We start from the raw sequence: 15083 nt of genomic DNA, 5'->3' as shown, positions 1-15083 counted from the left end.
AAAATCTGGAATCCTGAGGCCCACCACTGCCTTAAACTGTCTTGTTCTAATCAATAGAGGATCTTAACCTTTGGTTTCAGAACTTTTTTAACTATAATTTCAATGACTGTAATTCAATAAATTGAGTTCTTCTGTAATAATGCATGTTTTATTATGCATTTTAAAACATTATTCTCAGAAGGAAGCCATAGATTTCACCTGATTACCATGTCCAAAAAAAAAGTTCAGAATCTTTATCAGAGAAGGTGGATACCTTGAGGCTAGCAGCTGGTTTCTATCTGTGACTTAAAAACGAGGGAGCTGTCAAGGGAAAAGAAAATCAAGGTGGGATTTGAACACAGGTTTTGGGGCTTTCAATCAGAGCACTCTACCCACTCTGCTCCCTCAACATCTCTATCACCTGGGGCAGGGAAACATGCTGAGGATGAACAACCCCATGTTTTTATGGCATTTTAAGCTTTAGACATCAAGGGGGCAATTTGGTTCTGTGAAAAGGAGGCTGGATTTGGAATCAGAGGACGTGTGTTTAAGGAAGACACAATCTCCAGGAATCTTCAGATTCCTGCTTTGTAAAATAAGGGTGTCAGGGATGAATAAGTGACATATGAGGCCCGTCCTGCTCTACATCTAACATTTAGATAGAGAGCACTTTTCTCATAACACTCTTGGAGGATTCCCATTTCCATATCCCCATTTTACAGATAAGAAAACTTAGGTCTGGAGATATTCAAGGACATACTTGCAGTCCACAAGTGTCAGGGTACCCACTCCCCAGATTACATAGCATAGTGGGCAGCTAGGTGGTGCAGTGAATAGAGCACCAGGCTTGGAATCAGGAAGACTCATCTTCCTGGGTTCAAATCTGGCCTCAGCCACTTACAAGCTGTGTGACCCTGGGTAAGTCACTTTACCCTATTTGCCTCAGTTTCCTCATCTGCAAAATGAGCTCGAGAAGGAAATGGCAAACCACTCCAGTATATCTGCCAAGAAAGCCCCAAAAAGGGGTCGTGAAGAGTTGGACAGGATTGAAACAATTGAACAACAACCCGCATAGACTAGAAATCCAGATCTTCTACATACAAGCTCATTGCTCTTTCCATTGTGTCACTGGGCCTCCATTTCCTTACCTATAGAAATAGGGGAGTTGAATAAAATCACCCAAAGCAGGGATTCTTAACCAGGGGATCTATGTCCATGAAACTTGAATAGGAAAAAATACGTTTTTATTTTCACTAACTCTGGTTTCCTTTGTAATTCTATATATTTTATCTTAAACATTTTATAGCATCTTGGTGGGATGGGATCCACAGGCTTTACTAGACTGCCCAAGGAGTCCATGCTGCATACAAAAAAGGTAAAGAACCCCAGACTTAGAGGGTTCCTTCTAGTTCTAGGAATCCAAAACAATGAAATATTTTGCTTATGCCAAAATGAAATAAAATAAAAATAAAACTACATTACTTTTGTGCCCCATCCCAATTTTTGGCAACTCTAAAATTGCTTTTAAAGGTTAGTCTCTGCCTGGGCTGATATGAATGCCTTGAAAAATGTGGCCCTCCACAGTGTGGGAGGTAAAAAGGTCATTTTCAATCATCAATAGGGAGATCAACTTAGTAATGAGACCAGGGCTCCTCCTGCCAGCTTTTTAACTGAATGAGCCCTATGCCCAGAAGCACCTTGAATTTCTGAGTAGAAAGGGAGCTTGGCCAGAAGTAGATGAACTAGAATCCATCCTTCCACATACCTGCCCTGAATGTTGTCAGGCAGCTTTTGCATGAAGACTTTCAGTGAGAGGAGAGCCTCAACATGGTATATTCTACTTCTAGAAAGCACCAATTTTTTTTTACTGGGTTTCCAGTCCTGAGATCTAATCATGAGGGAATTCTACCAGTGTGGAAACTCCTTCCACCCATCTGCAATTGATGTCAATTCTACTCTCCGAAAGGTGTGGGGAGGAGGGGAGAAGTGGTGAGAACTTAAGAGAAATAACCCACAGTCATGGTGCATGGCAGAGTGAGAGTTGGACTTCAGGTCTTCTGGATTCTAAGGACTCTCTATGCACCATTGCCTTAGTCCAAATGTTAAGTAAATCTGGTTTCCCTCACCCCTACCCTGTAAATATACCCCATCCATTGCTGGGGGGGGGGGGGGGGGGAGGAACTCTGCAAATAGAACAAGTACCAATTCTTCCCATACAATAGACCCTGAATAGAACTATAACAACAAATTCATTTCAGACAGCTAGGTGGGGTGTGGAATGAGGAAGACTCATCTTCCTGAGCTTAAATCCGGCCTCAGTCACTTACTAGCTGTGTGACCCCGAGAAAGTCACTTAACCCTGTTTGCTTCAGTTTCCCCATCTGTAAAATGGGCAAGAAAATGGCAAACTACTTTAGTATCTTTGCCAAGAAAACTCCAAGTGGGGTCACAAAGAGTTGGTCACAACTGAAACAACTCAACAACAAAAATCATATTCTCCCTAAGTCTTCTCTTTTCAATGTTAAACATTCTGGTTCCTTCAGTTGATCCTAGCACAGCATGGAATCATGGCCCTTCAAAGAAACACAGAAGTCAGAACTGAAAGGGACCACAGTGGCCACTGAGCCCAGCCTGTTTACAGGTGTGGGCATGTGGGGATGTGGGTGGAGTTGATCAGAAGGTCCTTGGATCAGCTCAATGAGGAAAATGAACTCAATTTCAAGAGCCAATCTCCTCCTAGTCCCACCATCTTGGCTACCTCCTCCAGATACCCCCCAGCTCCTCAATGTCTTTCCTGAATTGTGGTACCCAGAAGTAAACACAAAATCCTAGATATGCTCTGGGTGAGTGGGGAGGGACTGGGAGGGCTATCACTTCCAAGCCGCCCAAGATCAAAATTTGGGGGGGCTGCCAAACCAATCTTGTGTTTCTGAGACACAAATACCCAACCACTGGATCTTGATTTGTACCCACCCAAGGCATAATCAGTTAGGTCTAATGTATAATCTGCTGCTAAAGTCTAGTTGTGGGTAATGCATTTCATAGCTCCCTAAAGACAATCTATCTAGCAAGGCTTTCTGAGTCTGGTGGAATTTCAGCAGCTCTGTTCCCGGAACAGATAAAGACCAGCGGTTTAGAAGCAATAGTAAAAGTAAAAACCAGTATGCCACTTTTAGCAAATGGGGAGAGGGGAGGTGGGGAGAGAAGAGGGAGAGAGAAATGGAGAGAGGGGTGGAAGGAAGAAGATGGAGGGAAAGGGAGAGAGGGAGGGAATGAGAGGGACAGGAGAAAGAAAAGGAAGAAAGGAAGGGGAAAGGGAGAAAAAGATAAAAAGACAGGGAAAGGGAGAGGAAGTGGGGGGAGAGGGGGAATAAGGGGGAAATGGATAAAAGAGGGGGAAAAGAGGGAGAGAGTGAGAGAGAGATTCACAGATTGCTATATTGTGTCTGCATCTCATTTCTCAAGTTTAAGCAAATTTAGAGTATTCTACTCCCTCATCTCAAGTTTATTTCCAATAAACTTGAGATGAGGGAGTAGAATACTCTAAATTTGCTTAAACTTGAGAAATGAGATGCAGACACAACATAGCAAGTAGAGAATTTATTGGCCAAATCATGGGTAGTGAGTGGCACATGGAGAATTTGAACCAAGGTCCTCTGACTCCAAGGCCAGAGCTCTAACTACTATACCACACAGCCTTCAGTTTTTGGAACTGAACCGCACATCTCTAAACAAATACACGTAGCATTATGAACAAATTTTAAAGAGATATTTTAGTCTGATAAAGGATGCTAATATATAAGAATTGCTACATTTCATTTCTCTATCTTCCTTCCATCCCCAGAGCCAATAAGATTCTTCCAGACTCCACTGGGTGAGATTGAACAGTCCCGTTTCCTCTCCAAAACCTAGAGGGTCTTCAGGTGGCCAAGCAGCAGAAAAACAGGTGTATTCTTGGTTAAAGGCAGTTCACCAGAGACACCCTCTCAGGCCTTCCCAGAATGTTGAACTCCATGAGTCCACCTGGAGGCTTCTAGCTGCCAAACAAGTTTGACTGCCTGAAAAATATGGCAGGAAGGCAAAAGCTAGCTCCCCTCTCGCAGCCTCAGGCCAATCTCAATGATGGGCTCTGAGGTCCGTCCCTTCCAGCTCCAGGACTGCAATATTTGGAACTTTGTCAGCAAAGCTGAACATTCCTCATTCGGGCTTAGCAAAGACAACACCATAAATCTTGTTTGGGAATGAGGAGAAAAGAAAGGGGGGCAGTATAACCCATGGAGTTCAGAGAGGGAATGTGGTAGAGCTGTCTTGTCCCCCATAAACAATGTTCGATCTCCCACCTCCATGCCTTTGCACAGCCTTTCACTCATGAAGGCTACCTCCCATCTGATGCCTTTCCTGATTTCACCCATGGTGTCTGTGATTCCCCTTCCTACAAGAAAAGTCACATATAACTTGTTCTGTGATCAGCCACACAGCTAAGTTAAGAGCTGAGATATGAACTCAGGTCTGCCCGACTCTAGGACGAGCATTCTATTCATTGCCCTTCTCAAGGTCTCATCTTTGTCTAGAAAGTGAATGGGTTGATCTCCTCAGATCAGCTGATCTCTCTAAGGTCCCCTCCAGCTTGAAATCCTGTAACTCTGGAAAAAGCATGGGGGAAGGGCTGGTAGGAAAAAAAAACACACCTATTTTATTTCCTTGTGGGCTGTCATGTGGGGTGGCCTTCACTCCTGGGTTCCAGTTTTTCATCTATAAAATGGGGATCTATAGTCCCTTCCAAGTCTGAATCCATGATGTCATGATCCTATATAAACCTCCTGTCCCACTCCTAACCCTGAACAAGAATATAATTTTTTGAGGGGAAAGATTATTTTGGTCCTTTTTTAGTAATTAGTATGATGCCCTGGCATATAGTAGGTGCTTAACAAATGTTTATTACATTATTATACCTATATATAGTAGGTACTTAATAAATGTTTATTACATTATTACACCTACTATGGTGTTTAATAAATGTGTATTCCATTTTATTACAGGGCCAGCCTTACAGGAGTGAAGAAGACCTGTGTTCAAGGTTCAAGTCCTGCCCTGTGGCCACAGGCATTTGACCCCAAGCAATTATGTGTGGTTAAAAATTATAGGAGTTGGATACAGAGGATCCACACCCTAGGAATTCTCATATTGAGGATCCAGTGGAAAAAGAAATACCTGTGTGATATTACTATCATTATCATTAATTTTTATTATTTTAAAACAACTAAAACTTACAATGCATTTTAATGTTTACAAAATGTTTCATACATACCATGTTTCCCTGATAATAAGACACTGTCTTATTATTTTTTGGGGACAGAAAAACACCAGAGGGCTTATTTTCAGGTGAGGGCTTATTTTAATGAACATTGACAGCAATTTTAATAAACAGGTAAATGTGAACAAAAAAATGTACCTTTATTCAATAAGCAAATCACTGGGGAAGAACAGGATAACGCACTCACTGCTGCAGCTCTGATTGGATGCAGCTCGGAGCGCGGCGTGTGTTTCACCGGGGTGGGGGGGGACGGTACATACAGAGGGTACCGTAATGTAGCGTGTAGCGCAGGGGATCACCTTCACTACAGTAGCAATCTCAATAGGGCTTATTTTAGGGGGAGGGCTTATTTTAGAGGAATCTTACACACTAAGGGGAGGGCTTATTTTCGGGATAGGTCTTATTATCGGGGAAACACGGTAGTAAGTCACTTGGTCCTCACTACAGCCCTGTGACATGGGTGTTATTCATATGTCCATTTCATAGGAGAGGAAACTGAGGCCCAGAGAAAAGCTAAGTGACTTGGTGGTCAAGGGGAGAAAGAAGGAACTGAGTTCTTCCTGACCCAAAATTCTATGCACTACATCACAGAATTCGAACTCCTAATTAGATGTGTGCCAAATGCATTGCTAACCTTAGCATACTCTAGAAATGCCAGCTCTTGTCATTATTTTTATATTGTGAGCTAGAAGGATCCTTAGAGGTCATCTAACGTGCCCTGTATGCAAATTTCACCCTAGGGACCCCTGGGCCTTTCCATCAGTCCTCCTGCCATATCCCTGTAAATGTTGCCTCCTCTAATAAGAATATTAGCTCCTTGAAAGTAGAAACTGTTTCAATTTTCTTTTTGAAGCCCTGGTACTTCGAAGAGAACTTGGCATATAGTGAGTGCTGAACAAACGCTCATTTTTCATTTCATCTATCTGGTTCAACCCCCTCATTTGCCAGATTAATCACCTGAGGTTGGGAGAGATTAACTGGAGATCTTGCCAAGGTCACCAGCACACAATTAGTAGCAGGGCTGGGCTTCCCATGAATGTCTTCCCGATTCCAACCCAGCTCTCTCTATTTTAATTTATCTTTCACAACTCAGCTTTAAAATGGGGCTCACAACAGCCTATTTTCTGGGGGAGGAATCAGCTACAATGTATCTTTTAGGGGCTCACTATAGTGTTTCTTTAAAAGTATCTGAAAGTTCAAATAAGGCTGCACAGCATAGCCTTAAGTTTAAAGCATAAGCGGACTGGGAGAAAGTGAGAATTTCTGAGAAGAGCATGAGAAAAAGAAAAGTTTTATAACCAACTTACCCCTAGGCTTGGTGCATTTCCTCACCACCTGCAGTGCTGCCTTTATATATAGCTCCGGAAATTCTTTCCAGACCAGCAAAGCAGTCCAGTGAGGGTGTGGGGCAAGGATGTGATGGGGGAGAGGGGAAGGTAAGAAATGACAGAAGGAGGGGAAAAGGTGAGGGAGAGGAAGGAAGAGGAAGAGAAGGGGAGGAGGGGAAGAGGTGGGGGAGAGGGGAAGCTAAGAGATGACAGAAGGAGGAGGGGAAGAGATGGAGAGGAAGGAAGAGGAAGAGAAGGGAAAGGAGGGGAAGAGATGGAGAGGAAGGAAGAGGAAGAGAAGGGAAAGGAGGGGAAGAGATGATGGGAAGAAGAGATGATGCGGAGGAGGTGAAGAGATGGGGGAGAGGGAGGAAGAGAAAGGGAAGGGGAAGAAAAGGTAAGAGATGATGGGGAGGAGGGGAAGAGATGGGGAAGAGGGAAAGGTAAGGGATGACATAGGCAGAGAAGGGAAGAGATAATTGGGGGGGTGGAAGGGACCCAGGAAGAACAAAAGGACCTCTGTAGAATGGAGGAAAGGCAAATGTTCCAGGCTAAGGTTTACACCCCAATTTGCCCAGTGAAGCCTAGGGGCAGACCAGCAAGCTAGCTAGTTTCACATTTATTGCCCTCCCCATGCTCGCACCTCCTCCCCCCCACCTCTGGAGAGTTGAGGACTTTTTAGTGGCCGGTTCCCATCTTTCACTGGTTTTCTCAGATATGGAAATTATCTGGGGAATGGGGATAACATTTGCAGATCTACATTTTAAATTTGATTGCTGGTGGACCTTTGCCGGACTTTGGAAATTTTCACTAGGCCAACCATGTTTGTGGGAGAGAGCACTAGAGGAGAAAAGATAAGTGAACTTCATGAGAAGGCTGGTGTAACTTCACAGAAGACTCATATTTTGAATATACCAAATGCACATGTAAGCTCCTTGAGGGCAGGGACTGTTTCACTTTTTGTCTTTCTACCTTAACAGTACTGCAGGGCCTGGAACACAGTAGGTGCTTAATGTTTGCTGACTGACATACCTGCCGTGGGAAGGACCACATGGTGAAACCTCAAATGCCAAATGTCATCCAGACCCTGCCTGCCACTCTCCCTCCCTACCAGGTTCACTGGGCATCAAGACCTGGCCCCCAGAGACCCTATTCCATCCCCCCAAGCCACTCAGTATACGGCCTCACCCCATAGTGGAGCTGACCCAATTATATGGTATCTTCACCTCTTCCTGTCATATCTAGTCAGTCCAGACTCCAGATCATGATCCACAGATCCCATCTGCCAGGGCACCAGGGCCCAGCCAGATAGGTATCTTGCCATCTGCCCTGCCACCTGCTGTCAATCCCCACCCCTCACTTTCCACCTCTTTCTTAGGGAACAAAAATCAAATCAACATTGCCCAATGCTATGAGAAAGGGCTTTCACAATCCACTGCCCTATGGGTCCATTTACAACCTCCATGACTTTGGAGGCCAAAACTTTCTTCCAGGGCCACCACACCCACTCCCCTTGGGTGTAGACTTAGTATGGCAGTTCTTAAACTGGGATCCAAGGCTGGGAACAGACTTCTGGTGGGGGGAAGTTCATGAATTTGGATAGGGGCAGAGGATGACATCTTACATTCACTGGCCTCTATCTGAAATGTGGCATCTCTTTAAATTATTTAAAAAAAAAAAACTTCTAAGAAGCATTCTACAGGCTTCCCCCAAATGCCAACGGGGTCCATGACCGCGTAGAATATTGCCTTGTTGATGGTAAGAGCTGCTTTTGTCTTTGAATCCCCAGTCCCTGGCACAGTGTCTGGTAGAAAGAACATATTTACACATATATTTATTAACCGGTTGACTTGGAGTATTTCTAAGAGTCTGAGTTTTATATTAAATCTCCCTAGTCCCCTGAGGAACATAAGAGACTCTCAGAATTTTAGGTCTGGAAGAGGCCTCAGGGTCCAGCTAAATGCCCTATATTAATCCAATGACAAGCATTTAGTAAGTATCTACTATATACCCCTGCCTCCCTAAGTGCTGGACATAAAAAGAAATGAAAACAACCCCTGCCCTTTGGAAGGTGGCATGCACAGGAATAGGTATGCATATGCATGATACAGCGAGAAGGGGAAGAGGAAGGTTCTAGGAGCTGAGAAGGGGAAAGGCCTGCTGCTGAAAGTTGGATGAGCCCTAAAGGAGGCCAGGGAGGCAGAGGTGGGGAAGAACACAGGACAGTGGGGCTGGGCCTTCCTGGGGAAGGGGGATCAGCCTTCCGGTGAAAAATCCCAGGCCTCTGGAGGCCAACCACTCTTCTTAGGGACAGGCTTTGATTGTTGGGGATGTTTTGTTTTGTTTCGTTACCAGAGGCCTCAATTTGCTCTTCTCAACTGTCATTAATTCCCCCTAGCTCTATCCTCTCCAGTCAAGACCAGAGTAAATATGGGCAGATATTAACAGGCAGTGTTCAGCTCTCTAGTTTCCATTTTCAAGACTGGATCAGAGTGTATAGAACATCTCCACAGACACAGATTTATAGAATCACACACTATTGATATACATCCAGAAGGGACCTTAGTGGTCAAAACTAATCCCCTCACTTTATCACAGTACTCACCAGCTAGTCATTTTCAGTATTGTCTGACTCTTCGTGACCCCAGTTGGAGTTTTCTTGGCAGAGATACTGGAGTGGTTGGCCGTTTCCTTCTCCAGCTCAATTTACAGATAAAAAAAAAAAAACTGAGGCAAACAGGGTTAAGTAATTTCCCCACAGTATGTTCTGAGGTTGGATTTGAACTCAGGACTTCCTGATTCCAGGCCCTGCTCTGTGCATTATGGCACCTCCTAGCAGCTGCTTCATTCTATACGTGAAAAAAAAAAAAAACTTCAGGTGCATTGAAGGAAAATGACTTAATTCAAGTCCACAGAGATAGTAATTGGCAGAGGCAGAATTCAAACCCAGGTCCTTACTAAGAGCCCTCTGCTTTTCCACTGCACCAAAGGCCCCCATATTCCAAGAAACATTTAAAACTAAAATAGTAAGAGACTTTATAGAAGCCCTGGATCAACTTCCTCGTTTTACAAATGAGAACACTGTGACTCAGGGAAAAAAAAAAGTTAAGGGGCTTGTCTCAGGAAACCCAGAGAATTAGTTGGGGTAGAGGGTGGGGAAAAGATTTTTAAAAACAGCCCAGACTCAGGGAAAGACCTTCCCTTTCCATATTAAGCCCTCCCTGATGGAAGACCACTCTGCAACAACCTTGGATTCTGAGTCACAAGAGCAGGGCTGCCTTGGAGGAGTGGGGCCTTGCTAGCCCTCTGTTTTCTCATCTGTTAAATGGTGTGGGCAACGACCCCACTCCCAGCTCTCAGCCTATGATCAATTCTTCAAAGACCTGACAATCTACCTGTTTCAAATAAATATTTTCCACTCCTTTTTCTTCTTTCCTTCCTTTTTTCTTGTTTTCTCAACAGTTCCCTAGTCACAGAAGTCTCTTATACTGGGCCGGTGACATTGAGCCTGGAGTGAATGTTCTGACAAACAAATGCTTAATGTCCAAAAACCACTGATTCATTTCCCCTACAAACACTTTTCAAGGGTGACTGTAGTTCATTGGAGTAAAATCAGTGCCAGCTTTGGCCGTGATGAAAATGGAGGCAACCTTTGTACAAGCCAGCTACTGTTCTCTCCCAAATACACACAAACACCCTAGGGCCTCCTTTTTGCAAAACCTCATCGGCAGAAGGGCAGAAACACTGGCAAATACCTGGGTGATGAGGATGGCAAAATATTGTTTTTTGCACAAAACCAAATAAATACACCAGCCACCAAAGCCCTTTCCTGCTCTGAAACATTTCCATTTGCCCCTAAGATTGTCCTGGCCTAGAGTCACAGTCTGCAGCACAGTGGAAAGAGCCGTGGACCTGGCATCAGAGGTCATGGATTCAAAGCCTGCCTCCAACACCTATTTCCTAGGAGAGGCAAAAGCCACTTAGTTTCCCTCGGTCTGTTTCCCTTTTAGTAAAGAGAGGATGTCAAGTGCAGCCCTTTGACTGAATCCAAACTTCACAAAACAAATCCCATTAATAAAAGGATTTGTTCTGTAAAACTGGGGTGTGGGGTCTAAAGGCCGCACCCAAGGACCTATAAGGCCACAGGTTCCCTACCCCTGGACTCCAGTTCCAGATCCATGACAGGGTTTTTAGACCTTTGGAAGAATGGTCCAAGAACATGTTACAGTAAAGCTCACCACCACTGCCTTACTTTGAAAGTTACATCCAACATCATGCTAGGGTTCTGGCCTGCCATCCTGCCCCAGCACCAAGCATTTCCAGGAGAATCTTAGCTCCCTGCTCTCAGGTCCTGAGCCTGGTGGGCTTCTGGAGCCAGACTGAGTCTGACACGGGCCTTCTGGGCTGTGTGCCTACCTCAATGACAGTAATCAAGGCAGACAAAGAGCAAATGGGAATCCATTTCTTGACAAGAACCAGGACTCTGGGTTTCTGGTAACATTCAACAGGCTGGAAAGCACAAACCTGACACAGTGGTTTGAAAGGCTGGGGCTTTCCTAGGGGCAGGAAAATCCTTGACTTTTTGTTAAAGTTCATTCCTTCATGAAATCCCTTCGATGTGTCTTATGGCCTTGCCTGAGCTTTTTGCTGTTGCTGTTTCTTGTAGGTGATGTAGAATAAGGTCCTAGTTCCCCCCTTCCTTATTTGCAGAGGTGAAGTCCTCCAGGTGGGAAACATGATGTAAACTGTCTATAGGACAAGACTGATGGGCTGGGGGACAGGACAGCATAGAGCTGGAAGGGACATCTGAGGACTCGGGATTAGAGGTGTAGAGATGAAAGCAATCAAGCAAAAGGAATTTATTAAGCACCTACTACATAAAAGGTACTGTGCTAAGTGCCAAGTGTACAAAAATGGGGGAAACCACCTCTGCCGTGAGGAGTTTACGTTCTAAAGGGAGAAACAACCTGTTCCATAGAGAATATATGTGTGTATATGTATGTATATCTAGATATACATACATATACACACATATATAACTATGTGTAGGTACACACGTATACATTTGTATATACATGTTTATATACACATATGTATATGTAAGTGCAGAAACCTATGGTGTGTGTGTGTGTGTGTGAGCGTATAAATAAGATCTCAGAGAGTAATCAATAGCAGTGGGGTGTGGAGGCAGAGAAAAGAAGGGAATTTAGATTATCTGGTCATCTAGTCTAAATAGCTCATTTTATAATTGAGGAAACTGAGACCCAGAGGTTAAGTGAAATGCCCTAGTCACACAAGGATTAAATAAGAGAGTCATGATTTGAACACAAGCCTTCTGACTGTAAATCCGAGTCTTTCCCATTATGGTTTTACTTCACTGCCCTCTCCCTTTTAAAATTCTTGGTCTGAAATGATGGCTCTTTGGGTGGAGGGTCAAGGGGATAGATTTAGAAATGAAGGTGACAAAAGACAGCAATACTTTTAAAACGTTACTGTTACGAAGGTGAATTTCTGTTTAAAAAAAAAAAGAAGTCTGTCCCCTGTGACAGATTCCACTAATATCCAGTTTTTCTTGCTTTTCGTGAGCTCCAGAGATTGGCCCTGGCCTTAAGATGACGAGTCCTGAGATGTGCTCCAAGCAACTCCCTCCTCCGTATTTCCTTCCATGCACAGCCTCTGTTCTGTGACCCTGAAAGGGTTTCATTTTTTTGAGACTATTGACTATGTCTTATGGATATACTCTTCCGAGAGAATGTGTGTGTGTGTGTGAGAGAGAGAGAGACAGAGAGAGAGAGAGAGAGAGAGAGAGAGAGAGAGAGAGAGAGAGAGAGAGAGAGAGCGAGAGAGAGAGAGAGAGAGAGAGAGAGAGAGAGAGAGAGAGAGAGAGAGAGAGAGAGAGAGAGAGAGAGAGAGAGAGAGAGAGACAGAGAGAGACAGAGACAGAGAGAGACAGAGAGAGAGAGACAGAGAGAGAGAGAGAAAGAGAGAGAGAAAGAGACAGAGACAGAGACAGAGAGACAGAGACAGAGAGAGACAGAGAGACAGACACACAGAAAGACAGAGAATACAAACAGATACAGAGAAATGGAGATAGAAAGACAGAAAAGAGCCACAGAGAGAGACACACACAGAGACAGAAAGACAGAGAGAAAGGATACACAGAGTAAGAAAGAGAGGAGAGAGAAAGGGGACACAGAAAGAGAAACAGAGACAGAGGAAGAGACAGAGATGGAAGGGGAAAGGGAGAAGAAGAGAGACTGAGAGAATGATTCTCCCACTTTAGGTGGAAACAGGAAGTACTCCATGTCCCTATCTTCTGTTGTGGGTTAGATACAAATAACACACCTTGCCTCTTCAGTTCAAAGAAATGTTCCTGCCCTCTTGCCTGGAGGTTCCCAGATGGCCACTGCATAAGCAACCATTCACACTTACAGGAGGAGGCAGAATCACAAAAACTCATTCTGTGCAACAGGACCCAGGTGCAATGGAAAGTGTGCTGAATTTGGCGTCCAAGACCCTGGGTTTGAATTCCAGCTTTGCCATGTTCAACAACCTCTGTGACAAGCCATGACACATTAGGAAAGCCACATCATCTCTCCGGGTCTCAGTTTCCTCATTTGCAAAACGAGGACTTGGGCTAAATAATCTTTTTGGGCCCTTGTGATCTAGGATCCTCTAACCTCTGAGGCCACCATATCCATCCAGTGTCTGGGCAGGAATTCCCTTTAAAACAGCAAATAACAGTTGCTCATTCAGTTTCCACTTGTGATCTCCAACTATACATATATATATATATATATACACACACACACATACATATGTATGTGTATGTTCCTCCTTCTCTCTGTGACTTGGGCAAATCGCTTTTACTCACCTGTAAAATGTAAAATATGCTAACAACACAATATCCCTGCACTGCTGTGAGCTTCCAATGACTAATGCATGGTCTCGTTCCTAGCTCTGTGCTCTAAGTCCAAGTACTCTCCCCCGGGTCAGACCACATCTAGGGGGCCATTACTAAGCACTGCCTTTTGGGAAGGGTATATGGTAAGAAGTTATAACCAGAGTGGTGAGAAGAATGGAGGCCAAAGGATGAGCTGAAGGATTTGAGGACATTGAGCTGGAAAAAGAAAAAGTGATTATATACCACAGATCATTTTTAGGTAGGTGTTAGAGGGCTGAAGCTTGCTGCCCTTGGCCCAGGATGGTAGAATCAAAGGCAAGGGCCGGAGACTACATAGAAAGGGAAGGTATATAGGGAGGAAAAATCTTCCTGAAAATTAAAACTGTCTAAAAGTGGAATGAGTTGGGCTAGGAATTAAGGGGTTCTCCATCATCTGATATCTTCAAACCATGCTGAATGACCACTTGGTAAATGAGAGTCCTATTCAAGAACTGGTTGGGTAAGAACTCCTCACAGGTCCTGAGTTTAAATTCTAACTTGGTCACCCCCCATGTAATGTTAGGAAACCCACTTAACCCTCTCTGAGACTCAATTGCCTTATCTGTAAAACTGGAGGACACCAGGATTGACTAGCCAACCGCTATAGTCTCTGCTGGCCGGAGATCTATGGTCTGATAACCTGTAACCTCTCAAGTCTACCAATTCTGATATTCTGCAATTCTTCCTCCCCTTGACAAATCAAAACAACAAAAAATGTGTTGAAAATGGAGCAGAAGATGCTTGAAAGAATGCTAACTCTAAAGTCAGAGGGTCTAGGGTCAAACTCTGACTCTATCATTTCCTTCCTATGTGACCTTGGGCATGTCATTTCACCTTGGTGGTCTCAGTTTCATCATCTGTAAAATGAAGAAATGTTCTCCCATGTTCCCTCAGGTCCCTTCCACCTCTAAGACTATGAGCCAACATCCAAAAATTAATCTGCCCATGAACAAACAAACAAACAAACAAAGAACCCATCTCCACCTGGGAAACACAATAAATACTCGTTTAACTCAGCCAAGGCCTGTCGTCAGATGAAGGGGATGCCAAACTGTCCTTCTTGTGTGTCATCACCCCAGACACTTCATCGCCATCCAGCCATGCTGAAGGTTATGTGGAATCAGTTTGGTTTAATGTCAGAGATACCCTGGATGCCTGCTTGCTCAGAGCCCCCTTCACCAATAATTTGTACCTTCAGCCATCGGCCAACAACAGTCTGAGTCCCAACCTGTACAGACACAATCAGCTGTGGCCCAGAGGGGCAGCCTAGACCAAAGAGATTTACCTCAGTTATGACCCTGACCATGCCATTTTACCAAGAGGAGCCTCAGTCCCCTTATCTGTAGAATGGGTTATTTTGTGCTTTGTTTTGTTTTTTGCCCAGACCTCTGTCTACCTGGTAAAGAAATGCCTATAACCCCAAAACACGCATGGCTGATTGCCAACTTATGTTCACACAGTTGCCTGGGGCACCGAGAGGCTGTCCAGGGTCACATACACAATATATGTCAGATGCAAG

At 44.2% G+C, this 15083-nt stretch overlaps 1 protein-coding gene across 3 annotated transcripts in view; it reads right to left on the bottom strand.

Moving 5' to 3' along the window:
- LDLRAD3 (low density lipoprotein receptor class A domain containing 3) overlaps nucleotides 1-15083 on the bottom strand; it is a 272832-nt gene that overhangs the window by 254615 nt on the left and 3134 nt on the right. Inside the window, exon 1 of one of the 3 annotated variants that reach the window (XM_069091438.1) lies at nucleotides 9227-9592. The exons of the other annotated variants lie outside the window; for them this stretch is intronic. The gene's annotated coding sequence lies outside the window, so the exon portion shown is untranslated. Of the gene's footprint in view, nucleotides 1-9226; nucleotides 9593-15083 lie in introns of those variants that run through there. 3 annotated transcript variants of the gene reach the window in all.

Source organism: Petaurus breviceps, unplaced genomic scaffold (assembly GCF_028583685.1).
Source record: "Petaurus breviceps papuanus isolate PSGF00001 unplaced genomic scaffold, PetGlider_PUasm1.0 188, whole genome shotgun sequence".
NCBI classification, from domain to species: Eukaryota; Metazoa; Chordata; class Mammalia; order Diprotodontia; family Petauridae; genus Petaurus; species Petaurus breviceps.
This window is presented reverse-complemented; position numbering and strand designations above follow the sequence as displayed.